The 24,156-nt window shown below is 36.8% G+C and overlaps 1 protein-coding gene across 4 annotated transcripts in view; it reads right to left on the bottom strand.

The window, feature by feature from the left end:
* The window catches only part of TAB2 (TGF-beta activated kinase 1 (MAP3K7) binding protein 2), an 89,095-nt gene extending 65,157 nt beyond the window's left edge, over positions 1 to 23,938 (bottom strand). Inside the window, exons 1-2 of one of the 4 annotated variants that reach the window (XM_032274501.1) lie at positions 23,627 to 23,938; positions 999 to 1,147 (exon numbers count right to left, since the gene is read on the bottom strand). The gene's annotated coding sequence lies outside the window, so the exon portion shown is untranslated. Of the gene's footprint in view, positions 1 to 998; positions 3,924 to 23,626 lie in introns of those variants that run through there. The other 3 variants (XM_032274505.1, XM_032274500.1, XM_032274503.1) reach the window with 3 other exon arrangements.
* Positions 23,939 to 24,156: the final 218 nt, after the last annotated feature.

Here is a 24,156-nt window from a genome sequence, read left to right on the forward strand (position 1 = left end):
ATGTCTATATAAATTGGTAAAAGCAATAAATATCCTTAAAAGCTAACTGATCTTAGCCCTCTAGCCATTCATGGCTAGCTTTCTCTTGGTTAAAAATCTAAGGCATTAGGAAACCTCAGTTTCTGGTTTTCCTGTTACACTCCAGGATGATTCCGACTATAACTTCCTTGGCTGGCTTCTTTTGGGTAATTAAGTAAAAAAAAAAATTAGCAAATATTAGTTATATACTTAGTTTAAAAATATAATTAAATTCTTCAGGTAAAGTACTATAATACATGCTTGGTTCTATCCAGGAATATTACTTATAATTTCCAAAATTTCCAATTACTGAAGAATGTATTAACCTTTTTTTTTTTTTTTGGAGACAGAGTCTCACTCTGTTGCCCAGGCTGGAGTGCAGTGGAGCAATCTCAGCTCACTGCAACCTCTGACTCCCCGAGTTCAAGTGATTCTTGTGCCTCAGGTTCCCAAGTAGCTGAGACCACAGGCGCATGCCACCACACCTGGCTAATTTTTTTTGTATTTTTACTGGAGACGGGGTTTCGCCATATGAGAATCTATTAACTCTTTAGGTAAAGGCATTAGTAGTGCAGAACAGTTGAGGATCTCAGGAAGAGGGAAGTAGTTTCATTAATTGAATTCCTTATACTGCTTGTACTCAATGTAACCTTTTAAAGAAAGGCAGTTTTGTTGTTTGTTTTTCAATTTTTTTTTTTGTATGTCTATAGGGTTTCACTCAATAGCATTTCAAATTTATTTTTCTTAAAATATTTTTGCATTAGTTTGCTATTACCAGCAAACAAGTTAAATTAGAAATATTCAAGCAAAGGGTTTGTTAAACTCAATACTAGCTGCATGTTACCTAGATGTTAGAGACATTACTATACTTTAAAGCAATATGACTATAAGTTTTGAAAGTCAGGTTTTAGTTACTATAGATTTAATAATAAGGCAGTTACACAGGCTAAGCTTGACTGGTGCCATGGACTTTAGCATACCTGGAAATAGAAAAATTCAAACTGTAGCTGTTCTTGATTGGCCCATTGCCATTTTTGCAGCTTACAAATTGTTAATTAAGTAACTGCAGTGAGCTCATCTCTACGGGATACTTCTTTTCCAGGGCAGGTCCAGGAACTGGGTCTGGAGCCTTGAAAGCAGAAGAGAAACTAGAGTAAACTATAGGTAGGCAGAACAAGAAATGTGACCAGATAACATTATGAGATGCAATAGCAGTAAGGTAGTCCCCAAAGTCTCTCATAAAATATTCTCAAGGGAAAATGGGTCCCTTAAATTGCAAGTTACCAAAGGATGCTGTTTACTTTACTTAAGTTGTTCTTTTAACCTACTAAACCCTATTCTGGACTCTCAATTCCAGAAACTCAAAGAGTAGTTTTTATAAAATCTCTAATGGCTTTTAGCAACAGACTGTCCAACAGGAGACCACAGAGTAATTCTAACAGAAAGAGAAAAACAACAACAAAATCTAAAACTGGAATTGTAAAGTCCTCATTTTCAGGTCATTTTGCTCTTCCCTTTCACTGTTGTATTTCCAATCATCTTCTAAATCCTCCCCCAATTTCCTATGATCAATTCTCAGAGGTTTCTTAAGAAATGCTTTAAGATATATCCAAGCAGTAAACTGAATGTCAAGTTCCAATTTTTAAAAATACTTGGTAATTCTTAAAGAGAGGCAAAGAACAGCTCATAAGATGTGGTTCTTAACCACACTGGAAAATCTTTTTTCCATTACCAAAATAGATTCAATGATTTAAAAGAAAATTTTTTTTTTTTTGTTAGGCTCCTATAAAACAAAAACCAAGAACAAACTTGCAACTACAAAGGTTACAGAAATGATAGGATATTACAAATGATAGAATGTTGTACTATTTTGATTATTAATGACTGGAAATGATGTCCTTATGCTTGTTAGGCTGGTACCCTTAGGAATTTCTCTAAGAAACGAATCCCACAGGAGTCAAAACAGAATTTTCTGCTGCTCTCGAATGATCATAGGTATTGTGAAAATTGTAACAGGCCAAAAAAAAGTAGTGAAGACAAAAATCCAAAAACTGAATTCCCTGTATTTCCAGTAACTAGCAATATAAAATGCAAAGCAGAGTAAAAGTAGCTTTTGTGAAAAATGTAAATTTTCCATCTTTTGTAAAGGCACATTGCAGGACAAAAAAATTCTGGGAGAGAGAAGTCTAAGTTCAGCTCTGACTTCAGAACAACATTAAATTTAAACTGCAGAAATCTCCCTTCTATTAAATGTGATATCACTACCCACCCTAATGTCATGAGATTGAGCTAAAGTGTATGTAAAGAACCTAACAATGTGGCACATAAAGGTATTCAGTATATTTTTCTGCATTATTAAAAAATGAAACACATTTTCTTGTTCTAAACATGTGGGTATACTTATCAAAGTTTTCATTTTCACAAATGCTAAAGCAACAACTAGGTAATAGGATTCAGGTTTAAATAATTCATCTATATCACATTCTAAGATATGTAACTAATTATCTTCCAGAATAGCCACAAAGTGAGTATATGAGAGAGGTCAATTTTGAGAGCTGATGATAAATAAAAATATAACAATATATATTTAGTATATAAAAATAATTCTCCTTCAAGTAAAGTAGAAAATACTTCTGTCAACACACCTCTTGTTAAAAAGTTATATATAGATCTGGTATAATGCTTTTTATAAAAAAAAAAAAAACCATTAAGGCAATCAATGCATGATACAACTTGGTCTTTAAGTCAGGAAATGTTTTAAGGTCAAAAAAAAAAAAACCTTATATATGGCCAATAATTTTCCTCTTACTGATAGAACAGTGGGTTCCACACAAAATTATTATTTACCAAATATGGCTCAAAGATCAGATTACACCCTCTCTAACACTACCAAGTAATACAGCAAGTATCACAAACCACAAGGAATTTTAAAAAATGATTTCCTTATAGTCATTTTAAATGTATTCTCTGCCACAACTTTATTTTAAAATAGTTTTAAAAAGTTAACATGGAAGTGTCTTATTCAAAATATACTAAAACTTAGACGATAAGATTTGAATTACTATACTCCTTAGAAAGAAGGGGAAAGGGTATTTAAGTTTAAGGATTTCCATTTAGTAACCCATATGGATGGGCTTTCAGTTTAAAGAACATCAAGAAAAAAAACCACTTCAGATAAACCATTACTTTTAAAATTTTATAACTAGCCATCATACTGAAATCCCATTACTCACAGTAATATTTCAGTTGATTCTCTTGGTTTTCCCAGGTATTCAATATTATCTACAAATTATAATGAATCTGCCTTCACTCTTTAAAAAAAATGTGTTAAGTAATTTTTACTGATTATCAAAACTCCAATAAGCGGCAGAGTTAAAACCAGAAATGTATCTGTAGCTTTCTAATCTCATGTCCAAGCTTTCTTCTTTATTGTACTAACTCGACATTACTGATAATTTTCTTCTGAAAACTTTTCTTCCAGGTAACACTGTGCATTCTAGTTTCTTAGGATTTTTATTTCTATGTCTCTTCTTAATGTTTGCCAAAAAGATGTAGGTGCAAATTTATAACATTCAATCTCTCACTTGTTCCTCTGGCATCTTATACTCATAGCATATTCTAAGGAGCATCTCCTTTAAATTGTAGTTTAAGCTTTTTATTCTACTTGATGAAACTTAAGATTCCAAATCATAGATTTGATGTTGAAAGGAGCCTTATAGATTATCTAGTCCAGCACCCTTATTTAATAGAAGAAAAACAAAGTTCAAAATAGTATCAGTAGAATCTGAATAAAAGTTAACGCAAAAAATTCGCCTTATTACTTATGAATCGTAAAATAAATGCATACATTTATATAAAATAAACAAAGCAATTAAATAAATTTTACGAGTAATTATTGAGGCTGGCATGGTAGCTCATGCCTGTAATCCCAGTGCTGTGGGAGGCCCAGGTGGGTGGATCACTTGAGGTCAGGAGTTCAAGACCAGCCTGGCCAATATGGCAAAACCCTGTCTCTACTAAAAATATAAAAATTAGCTGGGCTTAGTGGTGCACACTTGGCATCCCAGCTCCCAGGGAGGCTGAGGCAGGAGAATCACTTGAACCCGGGAGGTGGAGGTTGCAGTGAGCCAAGATTTCGTCACTGCACTCCAGCCTGGGCAACAGAGACTCCATCTCAAAAAAAAAAAAAATTTAAAAAAAAAAAAAAAGTAATTATTGGGCCATGCTTCTTTTCTGTTAAAAAATACTTATCCTTATTTCTAAGGATTTTACTTATATGACAGTGTCAATGTTTGAGTCCATTTATTAAAGTGAATTTAAAAATTACAGAATGGCAGATAAAAAAGTTAAAACCTACTCAATCTTACCTATTCATGCATTAATTATATCCTAGATGTTCTAACAAAATTACACTGCCACCTGTGCTAATGCTTCCCACGTGAGTTGATGTCCTGACCCAGTCCAAAAGACAAAAACAGCATGGACTGCTTGCTACAGCACTTAGAACAGTGCTGGCACATGGCAGCTCCCACTGCTGCTGAACAATTACTACTCTAAATATAGTCATATTATAATAAATATGGCCATAGGAATGATTCAACCATACAGAAAAGAATCCTGTTACAGGGTGAATTATCTCACTCCACCTTTTCTATTCTATTTTCCAGGTTTAGTTCCATGTGTAGGGTCACAACCCTCACTTACTTAGGCACACCTTTTCAACTGATAATTTCTGTTATCAATTCAGAAACAATTTAAGATCTCAACATCAGTCTGTTAGGCTCCTTGTAGGTTGCTGTTAGGCTCCTTGCAGGTTTCATTTTAAAAGGAAATTTTATACTCCAACAATTTCCAAGCTTTCATGTGAAGTAAAAATATGTTGTTTCTTCTTAATTGTACTTATGTTTAAACTTACCCTCTTCCAAAACTAGTTTCCCTCCTCAACTTTCCATTTTTGTCAGAAGTAGCAGTTTTCTTTTCAGCCTGAAAAGTGAAGTTACCTTAACTCTTCTCTCTTCTCTTTCGTTACCTTTACCCAATTCCTTCAAATCTCATCCATTTTGTAATTAACATTCCTCAAAATACAACTCCTAAAACTCTCCTCACTGGTTATCATAGTCAATACAGTCCACAGTCATTTCCATAGTACTGAGATCTAAAAAGTTAGGACAAGATTTTTCCATGAAGCTTCATAGGGAAACTCATTTGGTGGTGGCAAAAATTTGACTTGAACTGATACAGGTTATTTATAGGCTTGAGTAAGCCCACTGACTGTGAATATTTTCACCTTCACTGCAGAAACTGTAGTGTCTAGTTACAGGATGATCACTCAGACTTTGCTGGGTGAATTGTATGATATACAATATACATATTACCTTTCCAAAATCCAAAAATATTTGAACTCTAAAACACAGCTGGCCTCATGGTTTCAGATAAGGCATTGCGAATCTGTATAATATTATTCTAAGAATCCTAATTTAGGCACCCTGTACTTAGCTTTCTTCCTGATACTCTCCCTTACCCGACTCCATGCATCTCAGCTCCCATACCACCAAGTTCCATAATTTTTTGTTTCCAACATCTTCTGCAATTCTACTCTACCTCTACTATTTACCATGCTATCCCTATCTTCTAAAATATAAATGACCAGACTCATTGCTTACCTCACTGCCACAGTCTTCCCACCTGCTGTGTAAGTATAGTACAACAGATTGAGAAATACTCCTATATAACCACTTCAAGTATTTCACTCAATTGCACAGGAATAAACAAATAAATAATAAAAGAGGGAGGATAGTGACTGTGGTATTACAAGATGAGTTTCTGTTATCTTTTTAAACAGTTTATCTACAGTTGTGAGCTAAGAAGAGTTTGACCTTTTTTCTAAACTTGTTGAAACTTTGAAATTTTCCATATTAACATATTTATTCTGTAACGGAAACAAAACAAATGAACAAAACTGGCAAGGCTCCTTTCCTGCTTATCACTTCGGCTAAAACCCCTCAGTGTGGTTTTCATTGCCTTCTTCCGTTTGGTTCCACTAGATCAGGGGTCATGAATCCCTTTGGCAGTCTGGAGGAAGCTACAGAGTTCCTTTCAGAAAGGTTTTAAATGTAATACCTAGGATTATAAAGAAAGATAATTTTACTAAAATATAGTTAATTGTTTTTGAAAATATGGTTTTAAGTCCATAAAATATTACCAAGAAAATCAATTATACTGAAACACAGTTATCAAGTGTTTTTAAATACCTTATAGGTGATATACACATGCTTCTTTAGTAATAATATAATAAAATCTAGCAAGAGTCTAATAAAAAACATAATTCTGAAGTAGTAATATGCATAAATTATATTTGGAGATATCCATGACTATAAAGTAATCTAAAAATATCTGTGCTTTTTCTATTAGTAATAAAAGACATAGGTACTGCTAATACAACTGTAGTCTGCCGCTTAAAATCGTATTAAAAGGACATGCTAAATTTCAGTTCAAAGTTAATCAAAATAGAAAGATATCATTTGTTTTCTCATCTAAATACATGCAGCCCTCTAAACTCTATCCCTGGATTCCTTCAGGGACATGTAGATTAAAACTACTCTATTAAATTCACCTGCTTCTATTTCCCAGCAGTCCCCACACCTTAGGAATCTGGGCAGGCCTGTCTGAACGTGTTCAACCCATACTTTCCTTTCTTTGCTTACTACGTTACTGCCCTTGCTTAGAATGTTATGTCTTCACCTTGAGGCTTATCAAAATCTTAACTATCTCTTCAAATCCAATTCCAATTTCTCCTTCTACTTGAATCCTTTTTATCCTGCTTCAGCTCACATGGATCTTTTCCTAGAACTACTAATATACCAATAGGTCAATGGTTTATGATTCAACATTTAATTATTCTCTTACACAGTTCCAATTCTGTGTCTCTTCATCTAAGTTACAAGATCCCTGGAGACATGTGCTATGTGCTTAGGCGTAGAACACTGCATATACATTAATGTAGGCACATAAAAAGTACTCAGCAAGTGCCCCCAATAAACCAAGCACTAGAAAATCATCTGCTTGGCAACTTGGAGTATCAGAAAATACATCAAGATAAGGCCAAAAGTTCCACTAAGCAGTTAAAATGGACATAAATTATGCTTAAAGTTCACCTCTATCAGAACCTAGATACTCCTGTTTAATTAAGAACCCAGAAGCTTATTTACTAGGCAGCAATGAATTCCAAGTAATAAATCAAGGAAAGGGCACTAAACTCAGCACAAGACAATGATTCATTCCAAACATATTGGTTAAGCACTACTACATGCCAGGCACTGTTCTAGAGTCTATAATTCAGTTCTCATATAACAACTTAGTGCCAGGCCTTGGACTGGAACCTGAGGATCCTGACTCATTCTGAAGTTCTGAAACAAAGTTGTTTTAATCTTCCAGAAAAGGTTTACTACGCAGGGTGAAAGGGGAGGAAGTGTTACTATTTCAGAAAGCAGCAAAGTATGTGAAACACTATAAAGAAATTGATTTGGAGCTATGAATATCTACTACACATGATATATATATTATAAAATCTCTAAAATAGATTAAGGGGTTAGTTTCAGTCATCTTATATACTTATTAACTAAAGATACTAGATGAATGAGGTGTTACTCTGCTTATTAGTATTTTAATCACAAACAGTTCAAAAAGTTTTATTTTTCTTCAAAGAGCCCTAACAAGTTGCTTCATTTATTTGATATAAAAATAAAAAACTAGGCCAGGTGTTGTGGCTCATATTTGTAATACCAGCAGTTTGGGAGGCCAAAGCAGTAGGATCGTCTGAGCCCAGGAGTTCGAGACTAGCCTGTGCAACACGGCAAAACCATGCCTCTACAAAACATTCTTAAAAAAGTATTAGACAGGCCATGGTGGCTTGTGCCTGAAGTCCCAGCTACTTGGGAGACTAAGGTGGTAGGTTAAGGCTGAGCCCAAGAAGTTAAGGCTGCAGTGAGCTATGACTGTACCAATGTCCTCCAGCCTAGGTGACAGAGTAATACCTTGTCTCAAAGATATGTATGTAAATACATATGTAAACTTTTTACCAATTTCCTAGAGGTGGGGTAGTGAGGTAGTAATGATGGCAGTAGATATTATTCTAAATAATCTAAATCTTTTTCCCTGCGGGAATGGACCCAAAGAGGATAATGAGAATGTGGGTAGGAAATGGAGAACTGCTCTCCACACGTTTCAAGTTCTACTGCTGTGACTAAAAAAAAAAATTACTTTTCCTAAGGGAAGTTATTAGACTAATAACAATGGAATTCAGTGAATGAGTGAGTGGGGGGAAGGGAGGGGTGGGGCTGGAACAAGTAAACTAATAACCCAACAATACCATGCTAGCAACTTAAAGTCATCTTGTCCAAAACTCAACTCACTGCCTCCTACTCACTAATATATTTCTCTGTTAATTTCACTGATTACTCTCACAAAAATTTCTCTATTCCACCACCTCTATTTCCTATTCCTTGTTTAAGCATCTGTTACCTGGACAATCACCTAACACCATGACCTCTTGACCTCTGCTTATTCTACTCTTAAGCTTTTCTTTCTCTTTTTTTAGGAGACCAGGTCTTACTCTGTTTTCCAGGTTGGAGTGCTGTGGTATAATCATAGGTATGCAGCCTCAAACTCTTGGGCTCAAGCGATTCTCTCAACTCAGCCTACTGTGTAGGTGGACTATATAGTTGCACCTTACCTGCCCAGCTAGCTTTTTATTTTTAGTAGAGATGGGGTCTTGCTATGTTGCCCAGGCTGGTCTCAAACTCTTGGCTTCAGCAATCTTCTTGCCTTGGCCTTTCAAGATGCTGGTATTACAGGCTTCATGCCTGGCTAAGCCTTTTTAAACAGTATTTCACAGTGGTAACAAACTTTGCTAGCTTCCTAAAATACTGGCTGAATCATGTCACTTTCCTTCCTAAGAAAGGCAAGAGATTTTGTAGAGATATGCTGTATTGAGTTTCAGCAGAAGATGTTGACACTGATGTGGGGAATAACGAAAAAAAGGCAAGAGAGAGACCAGAGGATGAAGAATTTAGAGAAAGTCAGAAAAATTAGGCAGAGAAAATGCAGGGAAGAATGGCATCAAGAAAGTCAAATAAAGAGTTGTAACAAAAATGATTATAAAGTTTAAAGTTTATTATTTTATAATAATTTTACAGCAATAAATTTTCTATTAATAGTTTACTAAGTGCTAGGTACTAGGTCAAATGATTTATAATGCATTCACTCATTTAATGCTCCCAATAATCATGTGAGCAGGTACTTCTATATGAGACTCAGTAAAAAAAAAAAAAAAAAAAAAAAGGCTCCTGATTGCTTGGTCTAAACTTGCCACTTTATCACATTCCCCAACTCAGTCAATGGCAACTCCATACTTCCAAGTGCTTGGGCCACAAATCTCTATTATCCTTGAATTCTCTTCTATGCCTCAGATCCAATTTGTCAGCAATTCCTTCCCACACAGAGTTTGAAACATATCCAAAATCTGATCTCTTTTAACCCTTTCCTATTAACGTCCTGGTCCCAGCCACCATCATCTCTTATCCAGAGTATGACAATAATTTCTAATACAGTTTCCTTGTTAAATCTTTGCTCTATCTCCAAAGTCTGCTCTACACAGAGCGGTCAGAATGAATCTTTAAAAAGAGAAGTTACCACTAGTTACCAGCTTAAAGAAGAAAAGCCATATGATCACATCAATCAATGCAGAAAAAAAGCATCTGAAGAACTTTAAGACCCACTCGTGATAAAAACGCTTAACAAACTGGGAATAAAAAGGGAACTTTCTCAACTTGATAAACAGCATTTACAAAAAACCTCCAGCTAACATACACTTAATGGTGAAAGACTGAATGCTTTTCCACTAAGATCAGAAACAAGCTTGTCAGCTCCTACCACTATTATGAAATAGCACTGCAAGTAGTAGAACAAGAAAAGGAAATAAAAGGCATACAGATTGGGAAGAAAAAAATTCTAAAAAAACTGTATGCACAGGCACATTAGAAAACCCAAAGAATCTATAAAATAAACCTCCTAAAACTGATAATTTAGTGAAGACTCAGAATATAAGGTCCACCCACAGAAATCAACCAACCATACTGCCACATATTAGAAATGAATAATTGGAAATCAGAAGTAAAAACACAGTATCACTTGTAATTGTTCCAAAAAATATACATCTGGGTATAAATCTAACATAACATGCATGGGATTTTTATGCAAGAAAATAAAAAATGCTGATAAAAAAATAAAATAATTAAATAAGAGACATACCATATTCATGGATTGAAGATTCAACAAAATAAAAACGTCAATTTCCTGAAACTGACATTTTTATAGATTCTAAGTCATACATGGAAAGGAACTAGAATAGCTAAAGCAATCTTGAAAAAGGAGAGTAAAGTTGGAGAAATTTCAATATCTAATTATATAGCTACAGTAATCAAACAGTGTGGTACTGGTGGAGGGACAGACACAAAGATCAATGGAATAGAACAGAGAATCCAGAAATAGATCCTCACAATTATGGCTATCTGATTTTGGACAAAGATACAAAAGTAATTCAATAAAGGAAGAACAGTCTTTTTTCTTTGAGACCTAAGGTTAGCTAGTGTTCTCAAACTTGACAAGAAAGGCACAACCCATAAAATAAAAAATACATAAAATAAACTTCATCAAAGCTAATTTTCTTTTTTTTTTGCTCTGCAAAAGACTCTGTTAAGAGGCTATATAGACATGCCATGTACCAGGAGAAAGTATTTGTAACTCACATATTCAACAAAGGACTTGGATCTAGAATGTATAAAGAACTCTCTAAACTCAACAAGAAGAAAACAAAACAAAAAAAAGAATATGAGCAAAAGACTTGAACACGTGTCACCACAGAGGATATGTAGACGGCAAAGCAGCACATAAACATATGCTCAATATCATTAGCCATTAGAGACATGCAAATTAATGGTCACTACATACTATTAGACTGGCTGAAATAAGAAATACTGACAATACCAATGCTGGGGAAGATGCAGAGAAACTATAGATTTCTCACATATTGCTGCTGGGAATGTAAAATGGTACAGCCACTCTGAAAGTCTGGCAGTTTCTTATTTAAACATATATTTATCACACAACCCAACAACTGCGCTCTTGGGAATTTATCCTACAGAGATGAAAACGTATTTTCACATAAAATCTTGTACCTGTTCACAGCAGCTTTATTTTTACAACCCAAAGCTGGAAATTCAAAAGTCAAATTGTGGTACATCCATACAAAGCTGGAAATTCAAAAGTCAAATTGTGGTACATCCATAATGCTAAAGAGTTTACATAATGGTAAAGAGTGTACATAATGGTAAACTCTTTAGCATTAAAAAGGAATTAACTATTGATACATGCAACAATTTGGAAGGATTACATAGGGATTATACTGAGTGAAAAAAAGCCCATCTCCAAAGGAAACATCATATATGATTTCATTTATGTAACATTCTTGAAGTCACATTTATAGTGATACAGAACAGAAACAGATGAGTGGTTACCAGGAGTTAAGGCTGGAAGGAAAAGTGAAACTTCAGGGGTAACACAAAGGAGTCTCTTTATGATGATGAAACAGTTTTATAGCCTAATTGTGAAGGTCACTTGAATTTATACATATAAATAATGTTATAGAACCATATACATATAAATGCCAATAAATAAATCATGTTCTAAGAAGTGAGGGGGGAAACACAAATTAGATTTTATGTTAAAATCCTTTGATGAGTTCCTACCCCATCCTGACTAAAATATAAAGTCCTTGCCGCAATCTAAATACCCTATATGAACAGCATATACACAGTTGGATTTCATCTATCCTATTTCCACCTCCCCCAGCTCCCCAACTCAGCTCCAATTATATCGGCCTTCCTGCTCTTAGAAGATGGCAAGCATATCCCACCTAAAGCCCACTGCATTTGCTACTGCTTCTACTTTCATTCATGTACCTGCTCAAATGTTATCTAATAAGAGAAGCCTTCTCTGTCTCCCCCATATAAAGTGAAGTATTCCTCTTTCTCCTTCCATAGAACCTTATAAAGAACAAACAGAACTTAAACATCTTCCTCACCTGTTGCAACCCTGGTCTGTTCTGTATTGGTGAACATTACCATCAGAACTATGCACCCAAGAACTCAAGCCAGGGCATGTGCAATCTTCACAGCTCTACTTCACACTCAATATTCCTTTCTCAAACACATTACCTACTCTTCTTAATTACTCCATTATCAGAGCCTTAATTTGGGTCCTAACCAACTCTCAAATAGATACTTATATGCCTACCTCTTCCTCCCAAGCCTGGCTCTTTTCTAAAGTATTTTCTACACTACAGTCAGAGAATCTTTCTAGAATGTTAATTTAAGAACTTGTCTTCCATCATTTGAAAGATGAAGTCAAATCTCCTTTGTGGAGTATACAGGCATCTTGATGCTCTTTTTTTCTTATTTTCCACCTTACTTCCAGCTAACCCACCACTGGTACCTAATGCACAGTAGAACTACTCACAGTTACTATACACATGCGGACTTTCCTATCTCCATCCTTTATGCATGGTGTTTCTCTCTGTCTAAAAAGACCTCTCTATCTGCAACCTGTAACTTTATTCCTTGCTTATTTGATACACACTCAGATTGTCACTTTTCCTAGGAAGTTTTCCCTGTCATATCCTTTCAAACCTTGCTGAATAGGAGATACTGCCTAATCCTCATTGATAGGAGATAACTACTTCCTATGGATTCCTATTTTGTTTAACCCTGTCACAGCATCTATCACAGTATATCACATGTTTGTATCTGTATCTCTTAAGGACAAGAATTGTATCTTACACATCTGTCCACCCCTTTGACCTAGCAAAGTACTAGCACACAGCAGGAACTCAAAACTATTGGATAAGTAAGGTAGTTTGAATGATAAATAATGTAGAGGCCAGGTGAAGTGGTTCATGCCTGTAATCCCAGCACTTTGGGAGACCGAGGCGGGTGGATCACGAAGTCAGGAGATAGAGACCATCCTTGCTAACACGGTGAAACCCTGTCTCTACTGAGAACACAAAAAATTAGCCAGGCATGGTGACATGCACCTGTAGTCCCAACTACTCAGGAGGCTGAGGCAGGAGAATCACTTGAACCCGGGAGGCAGAGGTTGCAGTGGGCTGAGACTGCGCCACTGCACTCCAGCCTGGGCAACAGAGTGGGACTCTGTCTTACACACAAAAAAAGGCAGAGATGAGACACAACGGAAGAATGAGTAAGGCAAGATTTCTTGGGTTAGCCAGCTACTCTGCACAGGCATGTCACAGAGGGCATATGAAACACACTCTATGGAGTTTTAATTTTTTTTAAATCACGTGATAGTCTATAAAAGTTGATGTACTGATAGCTTGCTTTGGTTAAGATCACCACTTCAAACTTCCCATGAACCAGTTACCTTCAACAAGAGTATTTCTTGTTCCATTTAAATTACAGCAATGGCTCTGCCATCCTTCAAATGTATGCCACTGTTCATGAGGGGATCTCATGAAGAGAATGAGTATGCCTCATGCAGGTCAAACAATTACCTTAGCTAGACAAATCTCAAAGGGCATTCAATATGTGTCAATGCACATTTATATGCCAAAAAGCAGAATCGCCATATGCGGAAGTGGAAATTTTCTTCTGAAATCCCCATTTCCATGTGCTTATTTTTCCATGTTCTGTAAAATCATCATAAGAGGGGCAAACAGTACTTTGGTCAAGTACAATTCAGGTACATGCTAATCACAGAGTAAACAGTAACAGTTACTCTCAACGCAAATCATAAAATGTCTGTATTTCTAGCACCTTTTGACGTGGATCCCTTGGATGTTTCCTTGAGCACATTTTCTCACAATTCTAGTAACAACTGTGACACCTACGTACATCTGCAACATACAGCTGCTTAACTTCTGAAAAGCAGATGCTCATGTTTATCAGGTCACTAATTGCCTTTTAAAAATTAACCAAGTTGCCAGGCTCAGTGGCATGTCATACTCCTACCTACTTGGGAAGCTGAGGCAAGAGAATGGCTTGGGCCTAAGAATCAAGACCAGCCTGGGCAACATAACAAAACCTCCATTTCTAAATAAATAAGAAAACAATAAATAAATAAAATTAAACAAGCAACTATGCCACAATTTGTGCTCAATGAATTAAATGGAACGTTTAATCTGTCCTAAATTTTTAAAAAAACCATCATCTTCTTGCCTATATTATATAAAGATGACTTAACACTAACAGAAACCTACACTCAGGAAAGGCTAGTTTAAAAGAAAAGCATAAAAGACAAAATAGTTCATAGAATGTCAAGAATATGGAAGCAAATATCTATATGATAGGCTTTATGCCATAGATCTGAATATTAATGTTGAAAGGGCAGTTTTTCCCACTTAAATTTTTATGCAATTATTAACTTTGCTGAAAATAAAAATAAACTCTTGCAAACTACAAAAAGGCAAAATTAATTTGCTGATCTAATTATTACTGATACTAAGAGACCCATCATAAAGATTTGAAAATGTTAGGTTTTCTAAATAATGGTATTTGATCAAAACAAAAATCAAACTTCTGTGCATAATACTTCACACTACATGTTGACTTTTGCAACAGCAAAAGCTAAAAACAGCTCTAAAAAAACAAGGCTAAAAAGACCAATATGTACCTTAAAATTCTTTCTGCCATAATAACATGTCATTTATCCTATGATTAATGGTTGGATCTCCTCACTATTTGTGCTTCTGGTTTTATTTTACAGATTGCACAAAAACTGCACATGTGTAAGACTAAAGAGTATTTATTACCTCTAGGCTGAGATTTCATATCTATACCTTACAGAATGTTCTAAGCCTATGAACTTAATAAAATGCAATGAGTTTTTTAAACTGTTTTTGTTTTTGTTTTTGTTTTTTGAGATGGGGACTTGCTTTGTCATCCAGGATAAAAATTTTTCTTAATCTACTGAATAAACCAGTGTAACTGTTGTAGAATATTTTGCTGTAATAATCAGTATTGAATGCTATTTGTATAACTAATATTTTAAAACATAATAACACCATTTGTTTATTCTTTCTGGTACTATAGTAATACAGATAACTTATTACCAAAATATAAATCCACTGCTCTAAGTGCTGTTAAAACAGGCCGGGTGTGGTAGCTCACATTTGTAATCCCAATACTTTGGTGGCAGGCCAAGGGAAGAAGATTGCTTGAGCCTAGGAGCTCAAGACCAGCCTAAGCAAAATATGAAGACCACTTCTCCACAAAAAAATAAAAAGTAAGCTGAGCGTTGTGGTGCACATCTGTAATCCCAGCTACTTGGAAGGGTGAGGTGGGAGGATTGCTTGAGACTGGGAGGTCGAGGCTTCAGTGAGCTGTGGTTGTGCTACTGCACTCCAGCCTGGGCAACAGTGAGAGACACTGCCTTAAAAAATGAAATATAAAAGTACAAAGATCATTTTACAAAGATAAAGTGGCACAAGTTTTGTAGTATTATATTGAACTTCATATTTGACGTGTTTTCAAAATCTTATCCAAGCCAATTTTCTAATGCTTTTCCTACAAAAGAACTAAATTATAGATCTGTGAACTAATTTCAAATTGAAAATGCAGCACAGGCAAGGAAAATACAAAGAATTATCTGCATGTTTATTTTGTAGTTAAAAAATAATGGTGATGTTTTGTTTATTTCATCCTTGGTCTAAAGAGCTACAGTTAATTAAATAGTACAGAAATTCTTTTTCATTCTCTTTGTTGAAGAAAAATGAAGTGGATAGATATCCTGAAGAAAAAAATCTAACAAAGCAAAATTCCACATGTAAAATTACTTCCCATTATTTAAGCTACATATCCTAAAGTAACTAGAACAAGAATTTACCTTGTTCTATGTAAGGCAGGTATTACTATGTGCATTTTTCTAAAGAAAACTCCTTGGCTCAAAGAATACGAGTGATGTCTAAGACCACATAGCTATAGTCAGCAAGAGAATTCAGATTTGAACTTGGGCTCATCTGATTTTAAAGCCCAGAATGTTTCTTATTACATTTCACTGACTCCCAACATGGTAAAATTAAAGTGGTGGAGGCCAAGCAGCTGACAAACTAACAAGAGATCAACTCAAAATCAAAAGTAATATTTTCCTAGTCTGGGCAACAAAGTGAGATCCTGTCTCTACAAACAGTTTTTTAAAATCAACTAGGCACAGTGGCACGAGTTTGTAGTTCCAGCTACTCGGGAGGCTGAGGTGGGAGGCAGGCTTGTGCCCAGGAGTTTGAGATTGCAGTGAGCTATGACTGTGTCGCTGCACTCCAAAAAAAAAAAAAAAAAAGAAGCAGTATTTTCCCAGTTTAAAACCAGGTAAATTCTCTTCTACCCCCATGGCCTCAGTTCACATCAGAATTATTGCTTTGGTTGATTTCTCTGACTAATCAAAATTTGCCTGGCCTGAGGACAATGTTTTGCAAGGTCAAGTTGCTGTGTCGAGCTTTCATCTGCATTAGCAAGTATTTTCTCTCATTGATGAGGAATGGAAAGTCACTTCCCTGAACTGCCACTGGCTCTATAGTGATGAATCAAGCAATATCTTCGGACTGCTTCCCTGGCAAACTGACAGGAAGCAAACTTGTGATGTGTTCAATTTTACTAACATTAAAAAGGTAAGCATTAAGATATTAAAGGTCAAAAATGATTTTCCTTACTATCAATATAAGAGTAAAACTTTAAGCTAAAATTCAAAATAATATTAATCATATTTAATGATTCAGATGATGTCTAATAAACTGGGGAACAAAAATTTACAGATCAAAAATTACTCTTTCACACACACTTTAATGGATTATTTTAGACAATTCTATTAATAACAATAGGCATTCACATATTTCTACCAAAATCTCTGCTTAAATCCCCAGTCCGACATTCTTGCTGCTTCTCTCTCTCTCTCTCTCTCTGCAGGACTTTTCCAACCTTTACTTTATTATCTGGCTTCTGTGACTTGTACTAGGAGCACTGGTACTAGGCCGGTTTTTGTTTTTCTTCTTAAGTGAAATAAGAATTCCATTTTCTTTTAACAAAACAATTAAAATACTAGAAATTCTTATACTGCTCTTGTCTGTTGTACTTGTTTGTAGGTAAATCAGACTTCCTTTCTGAAGCCACTCAAACTGATACCTTGTAGGAATTATTTCTTTCCTGTAGTAGACTGTTAATGTTCAAAACAAGCAAACAAAGAAATTACAAGAGTATAAAATATTCAGTTGTATGTATTTCTATCTCATTTCCAAAATAGACTGTGGCATACCAAATACTAGAATGAAATACTTTTCATCCTATTTGTTCATATTTGAATAGACAGCACATTATACATGCTTTGTGAGGAACTTTTTAAAAATCCAAGAAATATTTTGGGTAAATTACTAAAAGCCTCAGAACTTGTCAGAAGTCTTTAAGTTTGAAGAAAACTAAAATTATTATTCTTTAGGTAGAGGATAACTTCCAACAAAACAGGAAAAAGTTGACTTGTACTAAGATTTAAGCATCTGAAGAATGGTTACTGTGAAGATGGGAGGTGAGATGGTGGTGGGATGTTTTCACTTTTTAATGAAAACATCAATATTTCCTGTATCACAGAAATGTAAGTAAATGACCAAACTATTTAATCCAAAAGCCAGGATAAATCTACACTTTCATTGAAATAATATTCAAAAGATAAGATAAACCTGTTCTTTAACAGTTGAGCAAATAACTATTCATGAATTTTCTTCTACTCTTTAAAAAACTGCTATATTACTTTTTCACTTTGATGCCAACATCATAGAAATAGTTAATTAATGAAGACTAATCTAGCTACAAATAATTGATTTCTTCCTCTCAATTTCTAGAATATTTTTTGAATTTTTGGCTAGATTAAAAAAAAAGCATTTAAAAGACTTCGCATAATAATATCTTAATCAGTGCTTAAAATTAAAAGTAGAGATTGCAGTGCAGCCACCTTTCAGACTCAGGAGTTTACTACAAAAAGAGCTGTAATTTACAGAAAAATTATCACTAAGAACCATACAACATTTAACACACAGTAATTCTTGAGCTCTTAACTATAGGCCAACCACTGAAAATATTGTGAAGTAAAGACTGAAAGGAAGACATGCTCTGACCTTGAGATGCTGTTTCGTGATCTTCCAATCTAAAAATAAGTATTGCAACTTGCATGGTTATTCCATTTTTCCCTCAAAAATCTCATTGACAATTTGAGTTACCTTATCTTTGGAAGAACTTTCCTTAATACTTCATATAATAGAATCTTTGAATTAACAAGTAAAATAAGGACAAAAGCAAACATTTACTCTATACTTACTATGTGCCAGGCACTGTACTGTTTTACAAGTATTTACATGAATTGGAATTTTGTACAATATTTGTTGTTTACTTGTTAAAATGCTGAGATCTAGCTCATCAACTTATTCAACAAGCTATGACACAATGTTCCTTCACCAGAAAAAGATATGTATCCATTTACACAGAACAAGCTCAGAGAAACTAACAAATTGTAACCATCTCAAATCTAGTCCCAAAACTATTAAGTGGTAAAACCAGGATTCAAAATTCCAATTTTCTACCCAGCCATAAAACAGCTTTCTGAAGTACTAACAATAGAAAATAGCTGTTGAAACTCTGTAACTCAAGCACAAATACAATCGTGTTCTGAAATTTGAAGTTATTCTTAAAGGAAAAATTTTATGTATGGGATAGGTTTTGCTTTTTGAAATCAAGGATAATACCCATTACAGAGATTTTTAAAAAATCAGTAAGCAGTGTTCACTCCGTAATTCCCTTTTCTGTTTTTTCCTGCACAGTACTTTTTTCTCCCAGGCATATTATATTGCACTCGTTTATTAAGTCTTTCACCACTAAATGTAAACTATATGAAAACAGCTATTTTTGTCTGTTCTTCAATATGGCACCTCCAGCATCTGGAAGAGTCTCTAGCACATAATAAGTGCTCAATAAATTTTTTTGAAATAAAGAAAAACTTGGCACACAGTAGGTACTCAATAAATATTAGTTCCTTTCTCTTTATTATGTAGGCTGTCACTCCCTGGGTACCATAATCTGAACTGGAATATATGATTAGAAATGAAATAAAATTAAAAACGAGTAAGGCAAATGAAAAAGTCATATTCTCAGCAAAGCCTCATTTATGAGGCATAAAGGTAAGGGGTGTATGTAAATTAAATTTTGAACAAATGCATTTTTAAGTGTCAAAATTTTCATAGACATCTTTTATTAATATAAACATACAAAATTGGCTGGGCGTGGTGGCTCACACCTGTAATCCAGCACTTTGGGAGGCCAAGGTGGGAGGATCACCAGGTCAGGAGTTCAAGACCAGCCTGGCCAACATGGTGAAACCCCCGTCTCTTCTAAAAATACAAAAATTAGCTAGGCATGGTAGTGAGCACCTGTCATCCCAGTTACTCGAGAGGCTGAGGCAGAACTGCAAGACCAGCCTGGCCAACATGGTGAAACCCCATCTCTACTAAAAATACAAAAATTAGCGGGGCATGGTGGTGAGTGCCTATAATCCCAGCTACTCAAGAGGCTGAGGCAGGGGAATTGCTTGAACTAGGACCCGGGAGGCGGAGGTTGCAGTGAGCCGAGACTGCGCCACTGCACTCCAGTCTGGGATACAGAACGAGACTCTGTCTCAAAAAAAAAAAAAAAAAAAAAAAAAAGAAACAAAAACAAAACAAAACAAAAAACCATACACAATTTACTTTGTGATAATTCTGACTTGGATATCCTGAAACATCACTTTTCAGCTGACACTTCTCACTGCGCTCACTCCTTTTCTAAGGAACAGGAAAGCAAGCAAGCATATTCTATAAAATGAGTCAATAAAAATCCAAGTGAAAATCTAAGTGAAACACATAACCTCAATATAGTAGCTGTGTTATCATTATTCTGGCATCTTTTTCTTATCCTAGGAGGCTGACTGAATGTAGGTAAAGTACAACTAACTAGCACACAGGCTGTTTTGAGAGATGATACCTAGAAAAAGATCCTGCCAATCTCTAACTCTTTAGTTTTATCAAGATCAGTCAAGTTTAGTGATTAACTAAAGAAAACATAAAAAGTTTAACTCCTAAGAGTACTTACTCAGGGTTTTTAGCTTCCTAAGTAAGCCGCATCCTTGATTGTTTAGGACCAGAATCACAAGAAACAAAATGTTTAATAAGTATTTTGGAAACATCAGCTGGCGGCAAATACATATGAACATGCATACATTTAAATTTGATATAATTTCAATGTCTCCAAATCCTTCGCATTTTAATACAGAGAGTTTTAAATAAGATGACAAATATAGAGTGTCAGGATCTATGAAACGGTTCAGAGACTATCTCCTTCATACAACTCAGCATGATCATCTTCCTGTGCTTGGCAGCCACCACTACCCACATCTCCACATTCCCAGCTGCCTAAAACTGCTCATCTAATTCTCTACTAGCATCTTATCTTCTGTCTCTCCTCCTCCTTATTACTGTTTTGCTCAATCTTCACATGTGCCTCTATTATTACCTCATAATCCTTCTATTCTAGAGAGACCCAATCTTAGATCAAATAAAGATGACATAAGTGAAACAAAGGAAAAGTGCTACTAGTGTTCTCTGGGTCATGGGAACCTGGCCAGAGATACAATGGAATTAAATTTTGATTTTTGAATTACAGTTTAATTTATGAACTTTACATATCGTAAAGATTTATCAGGAACTTTTCCCCAAAGCATTTTTAACGAGGCAAAAATTCTCTTCTAAAGGATGATGATAAAAAATAAACTTTTAGTCTTGATCTGTTTATGTAAGTCAAAAAAATGCTGTTTTAGAAAACAGACATTCCTTAAAGAATTTTTTTGCATGTAACTCATAAAGTAAAACAGCTTACATTATACATATTTTTCAAAATGCAGTAGGTTCACAGATATATGTATGTGCATTTCATTCTAAACAATATTTTGTGAAAAGAAATTTTCCTTACTGGGGAAATTACGGAAGTAGAATAAACTTTTATTTCTACCAAGACAGAAATATCATAAGACATTTACCCAAGTGTAAGATATTAATAATACGAATGAAGCAACTCTCAACACTAAGTGGGGGTCTGCCTACATAACTGCAGAGTTTAAAAACCTCCTCATTTCATTAGGTGTAATAGCACTTTGGGAGGCTGATGCAGGTGGATTACCTGTGGTCAGGAGTTTGAGACCAGCCTGGCCAACATGGTGAAACCTCATCTCTACTAAAAATACAAAAATTAGCCAGGTGTGGTGGTGAGCGCCTGCAATTCCAGCTACTAGAGAGGCTAGGGCAGAAGAATTGCTGGAACCCGGTAGGCGGAGGTTGCAGTGAGCCAAGACAGCATCACTGCACTCCAGCCTGAGCAACGGTGCGAGACCGTCTCAAAATAATAATAATAAATAAATAAATAACTGTATCTCAGTCTTAGTAATACCCTTAGCTGAAGGCAAGCACTTTTTTTCCACTAAATAAAGGACAAAGTGTAGGTGCAATTTTAATCAAATAGGATTAGGTTAAAATTTATTTTTCAGAAAGTAGGTATTTGATGAGGTTCTGATCATCTTACTTCTTAATGAGTCACTAAAGCACAGGTTCTACTATGAGACAGTTCACTAAAGACACAGTTCATTAGTAGCATTTCATCGGTGTCCTTAAGAAAATACTTTTAAACTCAGGAAAAGTTATTCCATGCACACAAGAGAAAGAGAAAAAAAAATGGAGAACATTCAGGGACTTATTTATCTATAATTGACATATTCAACTTTCAGTTTGATTCTTGAAAGACTTAAAACTTAAGCACCCTCTATTAGAAACTGATTATAAACTTATGGGGGAAAAACCCAAACAGAAGTTCTGAATCACTGGAATTTTTATTCTATTTCCTGTTAACACACTGACAGTACCATCCTTCAACATATTCGTTCCATACATGTTTTTTAAAAGCTGTAGAATCCTTAAACTAACTGTACCCTAATTTAGCCTAGAGCTCATTTGTCTAACAATTATTCCCATTGTTTCTAATTAAAATGTTCAGCCAAAGCATACAATAAAAGAAAAGCAAGTCTTCCTTTATTAGAAACTGCCATGGTTTCAAATTTTAAAGTTGCAAATCGTCAAAGTTTTAAAATCGTGACTTCATTGTTACAAAGAATTTAAAGATATTTATGAAAAGGTGTCAATACTCTGCTACTGTATGAAGAGTGTGGTAAGTATAAGTGGGAAAAAAAAAAACTGAAAGCAAATACCCTATTCTATGCCCACCAAAATTCCCGGCCAAATCTGTAATTGCATAATGATCATTATAATCTTTACGCTAAAGTGGAAACAAAATTCCTTTTCTAAAATGTGCATCAATCTGACCCCAAAATTTGACACTTTACAAACTTACCTAAAACAGACAAAATGGATGAAAATTATATTGCCGTACAGTTGCTCTGAATACGATCTTAGTATTCAAGAACTTTACAATGAATAAGGGCACTCAACAGCCTGCACTGGGGGCCTGAATTTCATGAACTACGGAGAAACCCCTGTGAAGCTGCAAATTCCCTCCACTCTCCTGGAAACTACTCTTATCAGAAACATTTGAAGAATTTCTCCACAACAATTAAGCTGACTTGAAGAATGGAACCATAACATCTCAAATATACTATATATGGAATGAGACATGGCCAAACACATAAATACAAACTCACACAGTCTCTGACACTTCGGTGTACAACTCTGCCTGAACATCCCACAGCATCAGCAACAGAAAGATCCACCTGTCACCTGTTCAGCAACGCCAAGAGACCCTTGCAGCCTCCCTGCCCCAACCAAAGTAATAGGGTTTGAGGTTGACGGGACAGAAAACTAGAAACATTCAGTGAGTTCTAAGGGGCCACATATTCATAGCAGGGCTTGCCCCCCACTTCAAAGGCGTCTGCAGAAAACCAAGATCGGCAAGGAAACGATGTTCTCCCCCCGCTCCGCCTGACCCCCACATAACTGACCTGTGTCTCTCTCCAAAACCCCCCGCCCCAAGTCATCTTTAATCAGACCTCGGCTCCCCAAAAGGAGATTTTCCTCCCCCGCCCCCACCTCACACATGCCTGGGGGCGGGTCGGGGGCGCCGGTGCAGGGAGGGGCCCTCCCCAGCCCCTGGCGCCCTCCCCCACTCGGGGCTCTCCCCCGCGCTCGTCTCCAACGAAGCTCCCCCTCCCCCCTGCACGGACGCCCCGCTGCCCAGGCCCGGCCCGATGCTCCCCACCCCCACCGGAATGGGGGAGTTGGGGGGCCTCCCTCTCCGCCTCGCCACAGGGGGAAGGTAAGAGGCGGAGGGAAAAAGAGTGCGAGTTAGAAGCGGACGCCCCGCACGGGCCTCGCAAGGCTGCAGAGCCCCTTCCAGACGGAGTGGGGTGCGGGGCGATGAGGGGAGAGCCGGGCTGGGGATCCTGCCGAGGCCCCGCAGCGCTGTCCGCTTACCCTTCGCCGCCGCCGCTTCCCCCTCCTCCTCCTCGGCCGCCGCCGCCGCCGCCTCTCCCACTAGGGCAGCCGTCTCCACCGTCGCCGCCGCCGCCTCCGCCACCGCGGCCACCGCCAGCGCCGCCGCCGCCTCCGGTTCCACCCGGCAGGGGGGACACCTCAGCCCTCCCTCCGTCCCCGCTCAGCCCCCTCCGCTCACCCGCCGCCGCCAACTCCCTCCGGCCACTGCCGCCGCCACAGCTCGTGGCTGAGGGGGAGGGGAGGGGGTCGGGCTGGGTCGCCCAACCGGCGACTGCAGCAGATCAAAAACGAAGGCTGGGCGGCGTCGCCGCTCCCCGATCCTCGGCTCCGGCTCGCTTGGCCTCCCCACCTCCCTCTGCCCCCACCCCCCTCGCGCTCGCCTGCCCTCCCCCCACCCCCCCAGCTCTCGCTCGCTCTCGCCGCGGCTCCGCCAGCCCAGTCCAAATCAAAATACTGTCACACAATATGGCGGCGCGGCGGCCGGCAAACACCGCGAGATCTGCAGCCGC

This window comes from Sapajus apella, unplaced genomic scaffold (genome assembly GCF_009761245.1).
Source record: "Sapajus apella isolate SASKATOON/1434 unplaced genomic scaffold, GSC_monkey_1.0 scaffold6, whole genome shotgun sequence".
NCBI classification, from domain to species: Eukaryota; Metazoa; Chordata; class Mammalia; order Primates; family Cebidae; genus Sapajus; species Sapajus apella.